This window comes from Cupressus sempervirens, chromosome 11, assembly GCF_028749045.1.
Source record: "Cupressus sempervirens isolate cs-2001-9-10 chromosome 11, ASM2874904v1, whole genome shotgun sequence".
NCBI lineage: Eukaryota > Viridiplantae > Streptophyta > Pinopsida > Cupressales > Cupressaceae > Cupressus > Cupressus sempervirens.
The window spans coordinates 73,761,955-73,779,488 of NC_143128.1; the positions used below are offsets into that span (position 1 = coordinate 73,761,955).

A 17,534-nucleotide genomic window follows, 5' to 3' on the forward strand; every position below is an offset into this window, starting at 1 on the left:
ATGAACAGAGAAAATAATGTTGGACCAGTAGGAAAATAGCATTAGAAAGGTAAAATAAATGTAAACAGTAAGAAAAGAAATATTATCTCAGCAAATATCTTCAACTTCACATCTTCTTTGACATTTGTGAAAAGATTTCTAAAATATTCATAATACAACTAGTGATGTTACCACCATCCAATATTTCTTAGCATAACATATATGCCCCTGGTTTGTCCATTTGACCCATTCGTAGCATTCAAGTAACATTTCTATTTAATGAAAATAGCTACATCAATTTACAAAACAATTTTAATATGAAATAGGAATATAAAATCATGTCTTTCTTTTGAGCTTCACTTGGAAGTTGAAAATGAATTACTAAAAGTCATAATTTGGTAACAAGAAAAGCTGCTTTGTAAGCATCCTTTAAAACTAAGAGTTGAAGAGATTGTTGAAAGATGTAATTTTAAGAAACAAATGATTGAACAGGAAATCAAGTAAAACAACCTTAACAAAAAAGTACAGCATAATACATTACTCATACAAAATAGACCCTAGAAGCCAAAGTGTAGCAGTGGAAAATATGTTTTAAGAAAAGTTTCTATGGAATAGATTATAAATTATAATGTTCACCTTTTGCAATAAAAAGGCTAAAAAAGAGTAGCCAGCAAGTACCCTAGTCTATAGATTTATAATTACTCTAGTATTGAGATTTCTTATATTCAATTTGGGAATTTTATTTTTTTCATTACAAGGATTCTCTATTTTTACTTGCATAATATTGACCATAAAATTTTCCCAGGGTCCATACGAAATGTCATGCACATAAATTTTATGACATTATATTCAACCAATCATATACAACACCGCTATGCCACATCTGAACACCATATTTTTTGGAATATATCTAATATAAGGGTTAACTGTGGCATCAAATTTACCATATCTTTTTGTATATCTAAAATATCCTTTACCTTTATCTACATACCTTTGTGAATAGTACCAGAGTTTACCCTCCTGATAACTATTCGTCCTTTGTGTTCATCAAAATCCAAATTTGTTACCTACAACATTCAACCACATTTGTTGATAGGTTATAAATTTTTTAATTCATTCATAAGAAATAACCTTTTCAACCATTGTAAAGCACTATGGAGGACTTGGTATTAATTACTAGATCCAAAAAAACCCAGGGTAGAAGTTGCATTGATCTGATATTAGATCAATCCATTTTTAGTAAAAAAAGAGAAACAACCGTTACAACTATTTGACTTAGTAAATAAGTAACTGTTCTATTCAAATTACAATATTCATAAATAGTAGTTGGCATGCTCCACGCAGAAACACTATCCTCTACTCGAACAACTTGATGTATGTGGCCAAGTGTTTTTTGCAGCCAGTCTCTCTTAATTTTTTATCAATCCATTAACTCTCTAGAGTGCTTTTCTAACTCATTGTGATCACTTGCTTTATCTACTACAATGAACTAATGAATTTTCTTGGTGTGTCCTTAGCATTACAAACTACAAGATTCTTGTTAAATTTCTTTATGGATATGCTGCAGATTGGAAGGAAAAAACACATTGGGGAAGGATATCATTCAATGTGAAACTATCAATGCTTCCACTAAAGAAGAGTTTTCTGCTTGTTTAAGTAACAAAAAAGGAAATCACTTGTTAGAAGGTAATTTTGGTCATCCATCAATCTTTAGATATTTTTCTATGCATAGATTAATTTTGTATCTCAGAAAAGCTAAATTGTTTTGAGTTGTTTTTGCATGTACGACAGTCAAGTCTAAAATTTCTTTGCAAAGTTCTTCTAAACATTTTGCTAGCACCATTTGTTCCATCAATCTAGACATAAAGCTGAATGGAAATGCCAATAGCATAAGCTTGCCAAGAAAGAATGGAAAATAGCAAGAAGCCCTGCATTGAAGACTATCAAGAAAGGAAAAAATATTGGGAACATGATAGAGTCTCACCCAGTTCAACTTGAAGGCATTGATGAGTCAAAAAGACTTCACAAGGATTAGAAACATTTCCTAAAAAAATTTCACTGCCTCTCTAAAGAAATCTTCCATGAATCATTTTTGTCCCATTAGATTTCTCATACATGTATTCAACAAAAAGAATAGTGGGAAGATCCTCATAGTGCTGGTCCTAACCTTTTAAATACACTAGAACTACACTTTCCATAGCAATATCTCTATCAGCAAAAACCATCCTATACAAGGGTTCTGCAGATGATGTTTTCCCAACAGATTGGCCTACCCATTTTATATCTTTGCTACTCAATCTACCTCTTCCTATTCTAATGATAGGGGAGAGTTCAGTTTTTTCCACCACAATCAACTCAGTCTCTTCCTCATCCTCACTATCTTCCTAAACCTATTCTTCCTCATCTTTCTCACCATTCTCACCATTTTCCTCCTTTATTTCATCAGACGCTGAAATTGAGTAGTACTCACTCCAGATGCAACTTATCAGCTTTGTAGTAGTTGCACGTATTTCTTGTTTGTTGATAGTTTTAGGCCGTGCATTAGCCCTAGGATTCAAATTCTTTTCTTTGACTATGACTCCCTTTTTTGTGAAAGACAATTTTGTATGATGTCTTTGTTCCATCTTTATAGAAAGGACTATCACAAAGGCACTCCTTTGTATGCATTCATCTGGATACTCTGCAAACTACTGCAAAATGATTTGACCATGAACAACAACATAGCTTTCTATAGCATCTAGATTGGGTGAGATAAAAAATGGCTCAGTTTTATCTAGGCTTGCTAGCTTCTTAATCACATCTGAGAAAGAAAGTTTTGAAGCACAACTTTGCTCCTTCAGCAATACAATTATTTTCATTGCAACCCTGGTAGTTTTTAGAAAGGGTTTATACCATGGTAAATATTTCTTAGAAGGCTTCCCAAGCCTATACCAAGCACCATCAATGTGTATTGATATGAAGAGCATATTTGATCCAAATTCTATCATCCATTCCTTGATAGCACTTAAATATATGTGAATCCCATGCAGCTCATTATCTTGAGAATTTTTACCCCCTCTAGAGTCAACATCCAAGCAATAGCTACTACCATCATATTCTGTCATGACACCTGAGCCAAATACTATAGTATCTATCTCAATACCACCAAGCACTGGAAGAAGTTTGAAGGGAACAAGCCTGGAATTGGAATTGTATAAAGACCAATCATGCAATATCATGTGAGGTAGATCTTTAGGATCTAATATACATGAATCATCATAAAAAAGACATTCATCCATTTCATCTTTAGTGGCCTTATAATATATAAGAAATGGATAATCATTTACAATTTCATCTTCATTGATTTTGATGTAGAACTTCTTCTTGCCTTGAGACTTTCAACTTGGTCTTGTAGCCGTCCAATCATTCTCCTCTTGCATCAATCTTGCAAGCTTCTCATCCTCATCATAGATAGATGAAGCACCAACATTAGTACTAGCGAGCTCTCTTTAATTTCTATACCAAAAAGCCTCATATGTTTTGATTGAAGACACTCCTACTCCAGAGCTATAAGAGTAGGCAAACCAGTAAAAATCTAATCACCTTCTTTAGAATTGCTGTCCAAACCAGTTAACTATTTTACAATTAAATCTCCCTCAGAAAGTATGAAATATCTCCCCTAAAAGCTTCCCTGAAAACTCTTATTAGAAGACATAGATCATGCAACACATGCCACCAATTCATATAATCCTAGTTCAGGATTACCTCCATCAGGCTTGGAAAGAGCCTTATATACCTCAACACAAAGCATTACATTTTCATTTAGAATATTGAAGAACTTCATATAAGAGCTACCAGGCTTTACACACACATACTCTGCTACCTTATTTTGAAGCCATATAATAGGAGACCCATTTTCATATCTTGTTATGGACCATGTTTCCACAACCCCAAACCCCTCACAACAAACCCCTTTTGATTTATCCAATAAACCTTCCTTTGGCAAAATTAATCCAAAAATATAAAGATCCATAGCATACACTATTTCTATTGGTTGAGAGGCACTCTAAGAATCATGGATTATAAAATCTATCAAGTGTCATTGTGGAGGCATTTCTTCCTAGTGTTGTTCATTCACTGTTAAACTAATGGCAAGCTCCTTCTCTTCCATGGTTGTTTCCTCCTTGGCTTCAATGATTGAATCTTTTGCATTCAAACGAAATGTCTTTTCCTTTTAATTCATCATAGTGGTTACTCGTTTGGGGTGTTTTCTAGTTGGTTTAGGTTCACACTCATCTTGAACCTCAACCACATCAGCTTGGTTTTTACCAACTTTCTTTCTGGGTCTCTTTCAGCCCATATCCTCTACACTGTCAAAATCCTTGCCTGATGCCAAGTATTTCACACAGTCCTTCCAACTGTAAAATTTCTCCCCTATTCTCACATGAAGGGCTTATGTATTAAGGGAAAAATGTATGAACACATAATTTAGGCAAATCCAGTACTTGAGTTAAATAATGAAGTGTGTATTATAATATTCAAAACTTGCTAAAGAATACATTATCTAAAAATAGTAGACCAAAGATTCCTCTCCCACCCAGAGAGATATTATTGTGTATGTGTTCAAGTATCTCATTGGGTCAACTTATGTTACTTTTCTAAGGCCCATATGAGTGCTTCTTTCCATTGAAAAAGAAGAAAATTCAAGAACCTAGCTCCTTTCCATCAACTGTCTACTTGCAAACAAAGAGTTTTTCACTACTAGAAGTAGAACTCAGTCACGCCAAAAAACCAAGGGCTGATTAATCTAACTCCATGGTTTCTCCAAGAAGCCATGGCCTTCTCATAGGGAACTCCTCATAGTAGCATAGATTAGAACTTTAGATATGTTTTCCCCAAAGAGAATCTTCAGATATGCAAAGAAGAGTTACTCTTTGACAAAGATAACATTCTCAATCAAAAAAACAAAGTAGAAAAATTTTGATGCTCAAAGAATCAACCCTTATATGCAACACATAGAAACCCTCCACAAATAGAAAAATTTAAGGATTTGATTCCAAGAGAACTAGAAATCATCAATACCAGTGCAAATTTAAATGGTGTGAAAAGAATACACATTGTAGTCTTTTGAAAAAAGCAAGAGAATAATCAAACTTTTCAAAGTGAGCCATTGTTCATTTAAAAATGTGTCTATTCATGTATTTAATATGTGCTTTTCAATCCAAATTTGAGACTTACTTAATATCTACACCAACTGGAGAGACAAAGTTAATAAACGAGATCACGAAGTGAGCACACTCAACTGCAAACAGATCACCTCGGGAGCAGAGCAAACAATTTGACTTCTTCTACTTGACTGAAGCCCCGAGGGCCCCTAACCCAACCCAATCGAGGAGGCATACAACCCTTCTTGGCTCCTTCACTCCAGCGAATCTCCAATGCCCCTGAAATCAACAAAAGTAGTGCGGGCAGCCACTTCCCCCAGGATACAAACTAATGACTTCTATTGTTGTAGGAGTCATTGCATAGATGCCCTCACTTCCTCATAGAAGATATGCATTTCCATTTTCCCTGGTGTGTTTGTATTCGTGCACACAAAATAGAACTTTGACTCATTTCCATTTTCCCTGGTGTTTTTGTATTCATGCGTGTGAAATAGAAATTTCTGTATTTTAACATCATGAAGCCCATGTTGGTCAAAATTTTGACCAACATTTAGGGCGAAATATGTGTTGGTCAAATTTTTAACCAACACAGGCATGAATTTGAAAAAAAAATATTTTTCCTTTCCTATTCTGACCAATTTGACCCCATTTTAATAGATGGTCAAAAAATTTGGTCTAAAAATGGAGTCAAATGTACTAGTGATTGGAACTAGGGCTGGTCAGTTTGCTAGACATGGATCTTAGTTTAAGTTGAAGCATAAGATGGAGGTTTATAATGTCTGACGTACTTTGACTCCTAAAGACCTCATTTCCCTTGAACCTCATAATAACTCCATCATCTAAGATGGTCCATTTCCCTTGACCTTTCCCTTCCTAAGAAAGATTAAGACCACCCTATCATATTTCCTAATAATCCCAATCTAAGTCAAGATCAAAGTATCCCTTCGCTCCTAGATCCTCCAAAAGATCCCATCATTCCTTTGTGTCCCCCAAATGATCCCATTTTCCCTCTAAATTCTCCTCAATATCTTTTCATCCCTCTAGATCCTCCACAAGATCTTATCCTGCTGATGATCCTATCATTGTTCCTATTCCATTAAAGGATCCAATTATTCCTACTAATCCTTCTAATGGTTTAAGCACTTTTGCACAAGATTTTCATGAACCCCTTCCACTTCAAATGGTTTCTCCTAGTTCTATCAAGTCTAGTCAAATCATTGATCCTTTCAATTCTTCTAAATCATATACACCTAAACATGGACTTGTATCTAGTAGAAAGTATCCCATTACTCAAAATATTTATTGCATCAAAGGGTCCAACATTAAAGAACAAAGTATGTCAAACCATTTCATATCGAAGAGAATTCTAAAGTTCATGACCTTAGTCCTAAAGCTCACTCTCATGATGTCAATATCCCTTTCAACCCTAAATATGAACCTATACCTCCTCCTTTACCCCTTCCATTCATCTTAGGTCCATATGTTCCTCCATCCACTAGTTCACAATCAACTTACCTTTTCCCATATATGAGTCTACAAAGGCACACATCCTAGAAAATCCTTCACCCATCCAAAAGTCCTCCACACAATTCCTATCCATCCATGAATTTCATTCCATCTCCAAGTAATTTGGATGCCAAGCATAAAGTCCTTAAGTCAATAAATTTGCATGCAGTCAAGGATTAACATGTCTAGTCTAATTGACATGTGAAAACAAAGAAAATATAATCCAAAAGAAAAAGAAATGTCAAAAAAGCCATAAAGGCCCATCAATTAAAAATAAAATTCAAAAGAAATATGGGTTCATAAATCTATTTTGCAAACAATTCAATCTAAGGCTGAACAAAAGAAAGAAAATTCAAAGACTATGTGGATTCCCAAGAAGCTTCTTGAAGCAAAAAGTCTTAAAGAATGATCAAAGCTAGCATCCAAAATTGCTATCCCTCCATTGAAAAGTCTTCCACCTTCCAAATCCATATCTTTTACTCTTTCCAATTTAAAATATCCTTTTCCTCCATAATTCCACCACCCTTCAAGGTGTGTACCAATGTTATTCTTGCATCCACTTCCATCCACTCAACATCAATCTTTCTTTCACTCCCTCACCCTCCTACATATTTTTCCTATCCTTTCATCGATCCTATCCAATCCATTTCACCCTCATTTTTATTACCCTACCAACATCTCTCAGCTTGCTATCATAGTCATGGTCCATTATAATAAATTTCAAGAGAAATGTTAAAAGAATATGGTGATTTAGTCCTTCATCTATATCAAGATGTGTCAATTATCTTTTGAAAAGTGTCAAAAAAATAAAATGATGAAAAAACTTAACATAAAGAAAAATTATTTCGTCCAAAAGTGAAAACCTAGCAAACAGGTACTTTGGGAAAGTACCATGGTGAGAACCTGGAAAACATGTATCATGTGTAGTCTATGCACATCTTGCATTCAATACTTGGGGGTAGGTTTTACTCATATTATCCCCTACCATTTCCTCCATCACCTTATTTCCCTTATACATCTTATCCTATCATCTTTCCACATTTCCCTTTTCCCATCTTTGATCTTAACAAGGATATAGATCTTCCTAGAATCCATCTTTTCTTATCCTCTTTAGACTATCCTAATCCCTTTTGTCCAAATTTTCCTATCTTATGTTAGCCTCTAGCTTCTATTCCCTTGTCCTTTATTGATCTAAATTATTGTACTCCCATACTATCATTCTCCTATCACAATCCCTACCTTGGTCTTGATGAAAACAATGACACAAAAATACATAACATATTTTTAAACAAACTTTGTGGCATGTCCATCCACATGCATCACCTTTCATCCAATTCATAAAGTCTAAATATCCTATCATTGCCATATCCAGTCTTCGAGTCATAAAATATGTCCTCTCATTTCTATGGATAGTCCTTGCCAACCCAAGAAATCTCAAAAAGATTATAAGTAACCTTTTTCCATCATCCATTACTTTTCCACTCATCCATCCACAATACCCTTGCCTTGCTAGACATTAGGGGCAATTCTATCTTTGTACATACCTTAAAAAGTCCTAAAAACATCCATAAAAATCACATAATGTCGATAAAAATCATATAATGTCTTGAAAAAATCGATAAAAATCACATATTGTCCTAAAAAAATCATTAAAAAACATATTAAATCCTAAAAAATTTGGTAAAAATATAAAAAATCCTAAATATAAAATCATTAAAAGTCCTGAAATAAACCATGAAAATCATAAAATTTTGTAAAAAAATTAGCAACACAAAAACATAAAATATCCTCAAGAACCCTAAAAATCACAAAATCCACCAAAAACTTGTAATAAACCTTGTTAGTAATCACTGTGGATAATTACCCATTTTTCTTAAACACTTACACATTTGTAGACTGAAACTCAAAGCATTGCACATCAACAACAATCACACCTTGACCTATCATCTAAGCAACATGAATCAATAATCAATCCAACTTGTCACTATGCTCCTATCAACCAAACTAGCAATCAAATCTACTGCATAATTGATATGTCAAACACTCTTGGAAAACCAAAAACACTACAAAGCAAGTAATAACGGATGAGAATAGTGGTTGGCTCGCACTATTTAGTGAATGATTTAAAAATAAATAAATAAATTCTTTGATCATGCTATTGGAAATATAAATGGAGTAACTAGGGGGGGGGAGGTGAATCAGTTACCACAAAATATTTTTACAGATCCTTTAGATATCTAACAAAACTAATTACTGTTGTCACTCGAAAAACATATTCAAAATGTTGTAACTCAGTAAATGCACAGTATGTTTTACTTTACTAGATCTAACATCAATAGTAATAATTTGCAAACATGAGAGAAAAGGAATGAATATAGAGACACCAGATTTAACGTGGAAACCCAATATGGTAAAAACCACCAAAGTAATTAGTTACTATTTTTCACTCTTATGAAGTGAGCCCTGTTAGGAGTCAACCTGGTTAAAGGTTACAAAACACACTGTTAGGTGTGACCTTTTTAGAGAATTTAATCACCCTATAAGGAGTGGCCTTGTAAGAGGTCTTAAAACTATTCAATAGAGTTATCACCGTATTAGAGGGTTTGCAAATAGCTATTAAACCAACTCTGTTAAGATATTTTGGATCACTGCTACAATAGTAAAAAAATAACAATGAAATTACCTAATTGAGATGGAACTAAATTGTTGATTACAGATCTCTATTCTACTTCACAAAAGCCTGATCCTTCCTGATTGAATATTACATCATTTCTCCACAAGGATATCTGACCATCCTTCAAGTTTGCTCACACACTTTCCTTCTCAATCAATCAATACACTTGCATGCTACTAAAAATCACAACTTGACCTTATATTTATATCGTTTAGATTGTCAAGTCGGCTCAATACAAATTATAGTGACTAATAATCATTACCATAGTCAACTAGAATCAATACTTGAAATAATTAAACTTTATATCCCAAATCAACAAAATCCTTCGATAGCTAACCTAGCTTGGTAAATATTGGTCTTAAAATGATTTCCTATGTTAACCAACAGATGCTTGGTTAACACTACGAACTTTGCAAAATCCTTTGGCAATCGAGTTAACATGGTTAATACTAACTCTAACCAACGTTCCTTTGTTAACCATGAGAACTTGGTTAACACTAATTTATGCCATAATTTCCTTTGATGCCCGAGTGAGCTCGCTAGAAAAAGTCTTTGTAGAGTAATCTCTAGGAATGTTCAATAGAAAAGAATAACTATCTTGTTGACCAAGTGAGCTTAGTTAGAATTTGATAGCAATGTTCTTTTCAATCATTAGAGTCCTTGCAAAATCCATGATGGGTCTATTTCTCCTTTTAGCTATTCCATTATGCGAGGAGTTCCAAGGGTTGATACCTATCTTTTGATTCCTCTTTCAATGAAAAAATTGTTGAATTCATTGGAGATGAATTCACCACCTCTCTCTGATCTTAAGCATTTCAGTCTTTTCTCTATTTCTTTCTTTACTCTTGCCAAATACCATTTGAATTTCTCAAATGCTTTTGACTTCTCTCTTAAATACATAATAGTCATCATTCTAGAGTAGTCATCAACAAAAAGAATAAGGAATTTTTCTCCACTATAGCTTTCTATTCCAATAGTTCCACACAAATTAGTATGCACAATTTCCAAGATATCTTCAGATTGATCATTTTTTGTTTTAAAACTAGTCTTTCCCATTTTTCCAATTTGACAGTTCTTGCATAGTCCAACATCTAGTTTCTTCAAACTAGTAATGCCTCTTACTTTCCTGAATTTGCTTATTTTCACCATGTTATCAAAATTTGCATGACATAACCTTCTGTGCCATAACTAACTTTCTTCAACTTGAGCAATAAAACATGAGCATTCACCAAGATCAAGATAAAATAGGTTACCTTTTTTCTGTTTGCTTGATCCAATTAGTTTTCCTTTTTCATCTAGTAGTCTTGCCTTGCCATGCATGAATTCTACCTTAAATCCAATGTTGATCAGCTATGCCACACTCAGTAGATTATGTTTTAGTCCTTTAACCCAATAAGTATTGTCACATACAAGTTCTTTGGTTAATGAAATTTGACCTTTCCCTTTTATACAACAAGGTTCATTGTTTCCAAACCTTACACTACCACCATCATAGTCTTCAAACTGTTCAAACTTTATTTTATCACTAGGCATATGATGTGAACATCCACTATCTATGTTCCATGTATCATTTTTTCTCACATGAGAGATAAGTGCCATCTTATCTTCTTCATCATTAGATTCATCTTTTATAGCAATGTAAACTATTTCATCTTCACTATTATTAGAATCTTTAGCCATAAAACAAGTCTTCTTACCTTTGTCTTTAAAAGATTTTTGATTTTTGAAATCCCTTTTGTCTTTGCACTTGTGACTTTTCTTCTCATCTTTGCTTTCTTTGTTTGGGCACCTAGCAACAATATGACCAATTTCTTCACATGAAAAATATATTAGGGGAACTTTACCTTTATATTTTCCTCTGCCTCTAGAATATTTCCTTGCAAGTAAAGCTTCAACAACTTCAAGATCACTATGAGAACTTTCCTCTAATTCTTCTTCACTTTCTAACTGAATGTCCTTTATTTTCTTACCTTTCTCTTTAAATGAAAGCTTGGTCTCAAACGCAGATTCAATATTATTGAAAGTTGGAATATAATTGTCATAGTTGTCTAGCTCAAAAGTTGTTAATCTACTTACTAAGGTATCCAAAGTTATCTTATGATTTCTTTTACACCTCCTTTCTTGAATAGCAGATACTCTAATTGCATAGATAGGAAGCAATGTTCTGAGAACTTTACTTGCAATAGTTTCTTCTTTGATTTCTCCTCTAGATGCTCTAATTGCACTAACATTGGCTTTGATTCTTTTCACATATTTGGAAATATTTTCATCTTCTCTCATTCTCATGTGATCAAACTATCCTCTAAGGCCTTCTGCTTTGGCTCTCTTCACATTTTCATCACCACCATAGATATCCTTTAGCTTATTCCACATTTCAAAAGTGGCTTTTCAGTCCTTGATCTCATCAAATTCCTCATAGCTAAGAGCAGACACAATATCTATCATCATGGTGTTGTAGTTCTTTTTTTTGACAATATCTCCAACAGATAATGTACCAGTAGGAGTTGTGTATTCTTCATCAAGGTATTTCAAGCTTGAATCACCAATGGAAGCTAGATGAAGTCTCATAAGTCCTTGCCATCCTAAAAATTTGTCTTTGTTAAGCTTTGGAATTTCTCTTTTGTAAGACATCCTGATCTTTGGCTTAGGTAATTGAAACCTTTCCTACAAGCACCAAAAGCTCTAATACCAATTGTTAGAAATATAGATAGAGTAACTGAGAGAGGGGGTGAATCAATTAACACAAAATATTTTTATAGATCTTTAGATGTTTGACAAAACTAATTACTGCTATCACTCGATAAACATATTAAAAATATTGTAACTCAGTAAATGCAGAGTATGTTTTACTTTAGTAGATCTAACATCAATAGTAATAATTTGCAAACATGAGAGAAAAGGAATGAACACAGAGACACCAGATTTAACATGGAAACCCAATATGGAAAAAAACCACCAATATAACTAGTTATTATTTTTCACTCTTTTGAAGTGAGCCCTATTAGGAGCCAACCTAGTTAAAGGTTACAAAACACACTGTTAGGTGTGACCTTGTTAGACAATTTAATCACCCTATAAGGAGTGGCCTTGTAAGAGGTCTTAAAATAATTCAATGGAACCGTCACCCTATTAGAGGATTTACAACTAGCTATTAAACCAACTTTGTTAAGAGATTTTGGATCATTGCTACAATGGCAAAAAAGCAACAATGAAATGACCTGATTGAGATGCAACTGAATTGTTGATTACAAATCTTTGTTCTACTTCAAAAAAGCTTGATCCTTCTTGATCAAATATTACTTTGCAACTCCATAAGGATATCTGACCATCCTTCAAGTTTTCTCACACACTTTCCTTCTCAATCAATCAATACACTTGCATGCTACTAAAAATCACAACTTGACCTTATATTTATATCATTTAGATTGTCAATTCAGCTCAATACAAATTACAATGACTAATAATCATTACCATAGTCAGCTAGAATCAATACTTGAAATAATTAAACTTTATATCCCAAATCAACAAAATCCTTTGATAGCCGACCCAGCTCAGTAAACACTAGTCCTGAAATGATTTCCTATGTTAACCAACAGACACTTGGTTAACACTGCGAACTTTGCAAAATCTTTTGGCAAATGAGTTAACTTGGTTAATACTAACTTTGACCAACTTCCCTTTGTTAACCATGAGAACTCAGTTAACACTACTTTCTTCCATAATTTCCTTTGACGCCTGAGTGAGCTTAGTAGACACAGTCTTTGCAGAGTAATCTAAAAGAATGCTCAGCAGACAAGGAAAACTATTTTTCTGACCAAGTGAGCTTGGTTAGCACTGACTGACAATTGATATCACATTTGTGTAACATCAAAGACAACATACAATTAGTCAATTGTATCCAACACATGCTCCTATGCCACTCGATGATATAAACTAATTTATGAGAGTGATCGGAATGGTTCATGGTCATCTTTTTCTTTTTTTGTCTATTGAATGTACCTTTGAGAGTTTGGGGCATGTATTTATGCCTCAGAAAAGACAAGGTCATTTTTTTGTCTGAATTGTGCTTATTCACATTGTTAGTATTTGAAAATGTTGTAGGTTTCCAATTATCCCAATGTGAATATGGTACATCTAGGGGTAGCTAACTCCCATCTTTAACATATCAATTTAGACACCAGGCCAACTATAAGGTTAGACCCTTCTTCTACTTTAGGCTCTGCAAAACCTAGGCGAGTGAACCTCAGATCTAATTAATATGGTACCAGTGCAAAACATATCCCTAGATCTAACAAAGTAGATTAAAACCCTTATATCTCCTAAAAACTCATGCAATAACATAGATCTATAGTAGCTAAATGCAAATCTAGGAAATTCATAAGCTGAGTGAGGGCATTCTATTGTAGCTCTTCAACATGAAAGGGGAAAAGTGTTTGATTAATAATGTTGAATTCAACAAACCCTCAAATATGCAATAGTAAGACTTAATGATCCTGTAGCTGACCAGTGCCTAATCCATGAATCAAATGCATACATATGGATATCTGATACTTATTTATATATTCAAATATATGATCTATCTATTTACCTTGTAAATAAACATCTGTGCTCAATCTAAACCTCATTCTTACATGATATTCTTCTCAATAAACTAGTAACCCTGTTGATTCGCTGAAGCATTTACATAAACCCTTGAGTTACAAGCAACAATAAGATAACATATAGCCTTAAGGGACTGCAACTATAACCTAAGCTCTTTCTTCAAAGATCATAAAACATTGAAGCTCATTAAGAAAGGAGACAATACTTAAAATGAAACTTAATCATCTGTTGTTCTTTGTATTTATTTCCTTGAAACAATACATTCATATGCATGAAATGAAAACACAGAAAAAGCTTATAGATTTGAACTATCTGTGTTTATCTTCCTACTACTATTCATACAAGAGAAATTGTTGATGAATGGGGTCTCGGTATTGGGAATACATCAAGACTAGAACCAGAACCTAGTATCATAGCAATGAGCAATTTTTTCCAAAACTGGAACCAAACTGGTTCACAGAGAAAACTAGTAACAACTACAATGAAAGAAAGATAGAATGATATAGGAAAGAAAGAATTCTTGGATCTGATCTCAGAGTGACATGTGTCCACTTAGAATTCAATCCCTTGCAACTGAATAACCTCTCTCTTCCTTATCTCATTTTGATCTGATTTGGTTTCATCATTTTTCTATTACTGATCTGAATATATCTTCTTCTAAATGATGAAAACCTTGAGTCATCAAAAATCTAATCTGCCTCATGAAATGCTAGTGAAATTTTGAGTTTTTACTTATTTGAAAGTGGTTAAATTTGCCTCAAACTGCATCTTCACTGCCTTTTAACCACATTCAAGTCATTACCATGTCAAAAATTAGTTCTGAACTTCCTCACCTGAATATAGTTTTAAGTTGAGAGTCTAAGAGAAAACCTTGAATAACTCAAATAGACTACTTCTTGTGTGAAAACTAACCTCAGAATCAAAAAGTTTGTTCTCTCCCAGTTCTGGCAATATATAACATCACATATTTTTCTTGCCAGAAACATCCTAAATCTCAGTTTGAAAATGTCCCTCTCTGGTATGAAGACTCAAATCTGCAACTCTTTTAAATTTTGAAATTTCAAAAATTTCTAAAGTCATAACTTTAGAATAAGCCCTTTTGAATTTAAAATCACTAAATGTGCAATATGAAATTTTTTTATTTTTTTTAAAATCATTTTTTAATAAATCCTTATGTCTACCCACAACCTTCAAATTAGGGGTCAAACTTGTTTGACATTTGTGACATGTTGTAGCTTCTAATTTGTTTGCTTGATCTACATCATCCACCACGTCACCATCTTCTCTGGGCCCAGTGCCACATGTCAACCTCCCGCAGGCCCACATTATTTAACTAGCGCACATCTTTGTGAAGTGGGCATGCATTGTCTGTCGGATCATGACACATGTCACAATATAGGACCTCCATTTGAAATTGCTCTCTTGGCACAACCTCACGACCAGTTGGGACCCTCTCCATGTGGCATCTTTCCACATGCCCACACTTTTTATCCTCCACGCAACTTTCCCAAGTGGGGAAGCACCAACCACATGATCGAGACATGTGGTGAGATCTAGTGCCATCTTTGCCACGTCAGCGTCTCTATCTCTTCAGTCAAAATATTACTTATGTCACCCTCCAACTAGTGTCCACTAGTGCACGAGGCCCACATTGTGGCTTACGGCCTTTGAAAAGGCTCTTCTTCTTAAGACACAATAGACATTACATGCAAGTATATTTAAAAAACTTTGAAATCCCTCCATTGGCGAATGTGGGATAAAACAAATTTATCATTCTTCACTCTATTCTACAACATCATTTGGATTTCAACCTATAGTTGGCTCCTTCAACTCCATTACTCTGCTTGAATGGTCATTTTCCCTTTTAATTACATGGATTTCCCTTCTAACATTGCCTGGCTTTTCCTTTCCTTCTAAAAAAAAGTGGGGACTTCTCTTTTGAATGCAGGTTATCCACCATATTACATGATTTTCTTTCTCAACATATCCTCTGCTCTCACGCGGGTTGCCCTTTATATTGGATGGGCTCTCTTCCTTTTATTTCCTATAAATAAAAGAATTTCTTCTCTCTTTGAAACCGTGAGAGCCCCCTTTGATTGGCTATGTCCCTTATTTGCATGTCTTTTCCATTGACTACCGTCATTTTATGGGGCTCCCCTACAACTTGCCATAGCTTACTTAGCACTTGGTATGAATGCTTTGCTTTTGACTAATTTTCCTTTATTCTCCTTGGCTTCTGCTTTAATCCACCCCCCACGGCTTCTTTTCTTTATGTCATTTCTATGGGTTATGGTGGTTCTATCTATTTGTGGATAATGCTTTTCTTTATGGCTCCTTCCTATTTGCCAACTACTCTATTTTTAATTGAAATAGCTTCATCTTTGGAGCCTTCCTCTTTTCTATGCCACCTAGAGCTTCTTTGTTATTGGGCGGCTTGCTCTTCTTTAAGCCATGGGCTCTCACTTTTATTATGTGCGTGGAACTCCTTCTAACTTGCTTTGTTGCTTAGAGCTTCTTTTGTAACTGCATGTTTTAAAATTGATTTTGAAATATTTTTTCTACCACCATTTAAAAGGTAGGTTTCCTTTGTTAAACACCTGCGTGGAGCCTTTTAAATCTGCATGTGACTTCCACCTTTGTCATACTGCTAGTAGGTTCAAACTTGCTTCTGCTATCCCTTTGCATGGGGAACTGGCCTATTCTTCTTATGCATGGAAGTATTTTTTCTAAAAGCTGCTTCATGGTGGCTTCTTTGTGTTCAAACTTGGCATCCCCCTTTTTTAGCATGGATGCTGCTCTAATTAACGTGAATTGTCCCTAAACCTTTGCTCTCAAAGAATACAATGGTCGAATAACTTGGAGGAATACTTACTTAGTTTTGTTGAATTCCTTGTATAAATATGCAATTACGTGAATCATTAGATATCTCAAGATATATTTATACCATTGGTATTAACATGGATAGAAGATCTTGCTTACTATGAGACACTCTTCTATTGCTCAACAACAAAACTTTCAGGGATGTTGATTGCATTTCCCTTGAATCTGTATCTTGTATTGAGGAGATGGTTGTTAAACTCATTCTTTGATCAAGAATAATGTGTTCACTTGAAGTTTGTAAATCTAGCCTCTAAACAATGTCTTTCTCAATACCTTTAGAGTAAGAAACTTACAACTCTCTGTTTTCCTTTTGCATCACTTAGCATATGCATCTCTTGGCACATAATGTGATACCTCCACTTTCCTTATTTGTTCCTTCAAATAACTAAAAGTCACTTATACATTGACTTCCTCATAATTGATTGGCCATACTTTTATCATAATCCTCACATTTCTATCAAATCTGAAGAAATCGGTCAGACCCCAAAGTGGGTCCAGCTAAAAAAATTTTGTTTCCAAACAACTAATACTCCAAAATGACCAATTGAACATCTAAAACTTATTAGAATCAAGTTCAACCACTAATTAATCAACTAAAAACCTCATTTTTACCCTTTACTACAAACTGTCAAATTGGTACCAAAAGGTCTGTTGACTAGCCTTAAAATCTAATCCAAACACCTGACCAGGCTCTAAAAACTAAGCAACTGATTCTCTGTTCTGCATTCTTGTGCCCTGTTGAATCTTGT

General features: G+C 34.3%; 1 pseudogene; it reads right to left on the reverse strand.

Annotated features, from left to right (window-relative positions):
• The window catches only part of LOC149528298 (DNA (cytosine-5)-methyltransferase 4-like), a 133,261-nt pseudogene extending 118,030 nt beyond the window's left edge, over positions 1 to 15,231 (reverse strand).
• Positions 15,232 to 17,534: the final 2,303 nt, after the last annotated feature.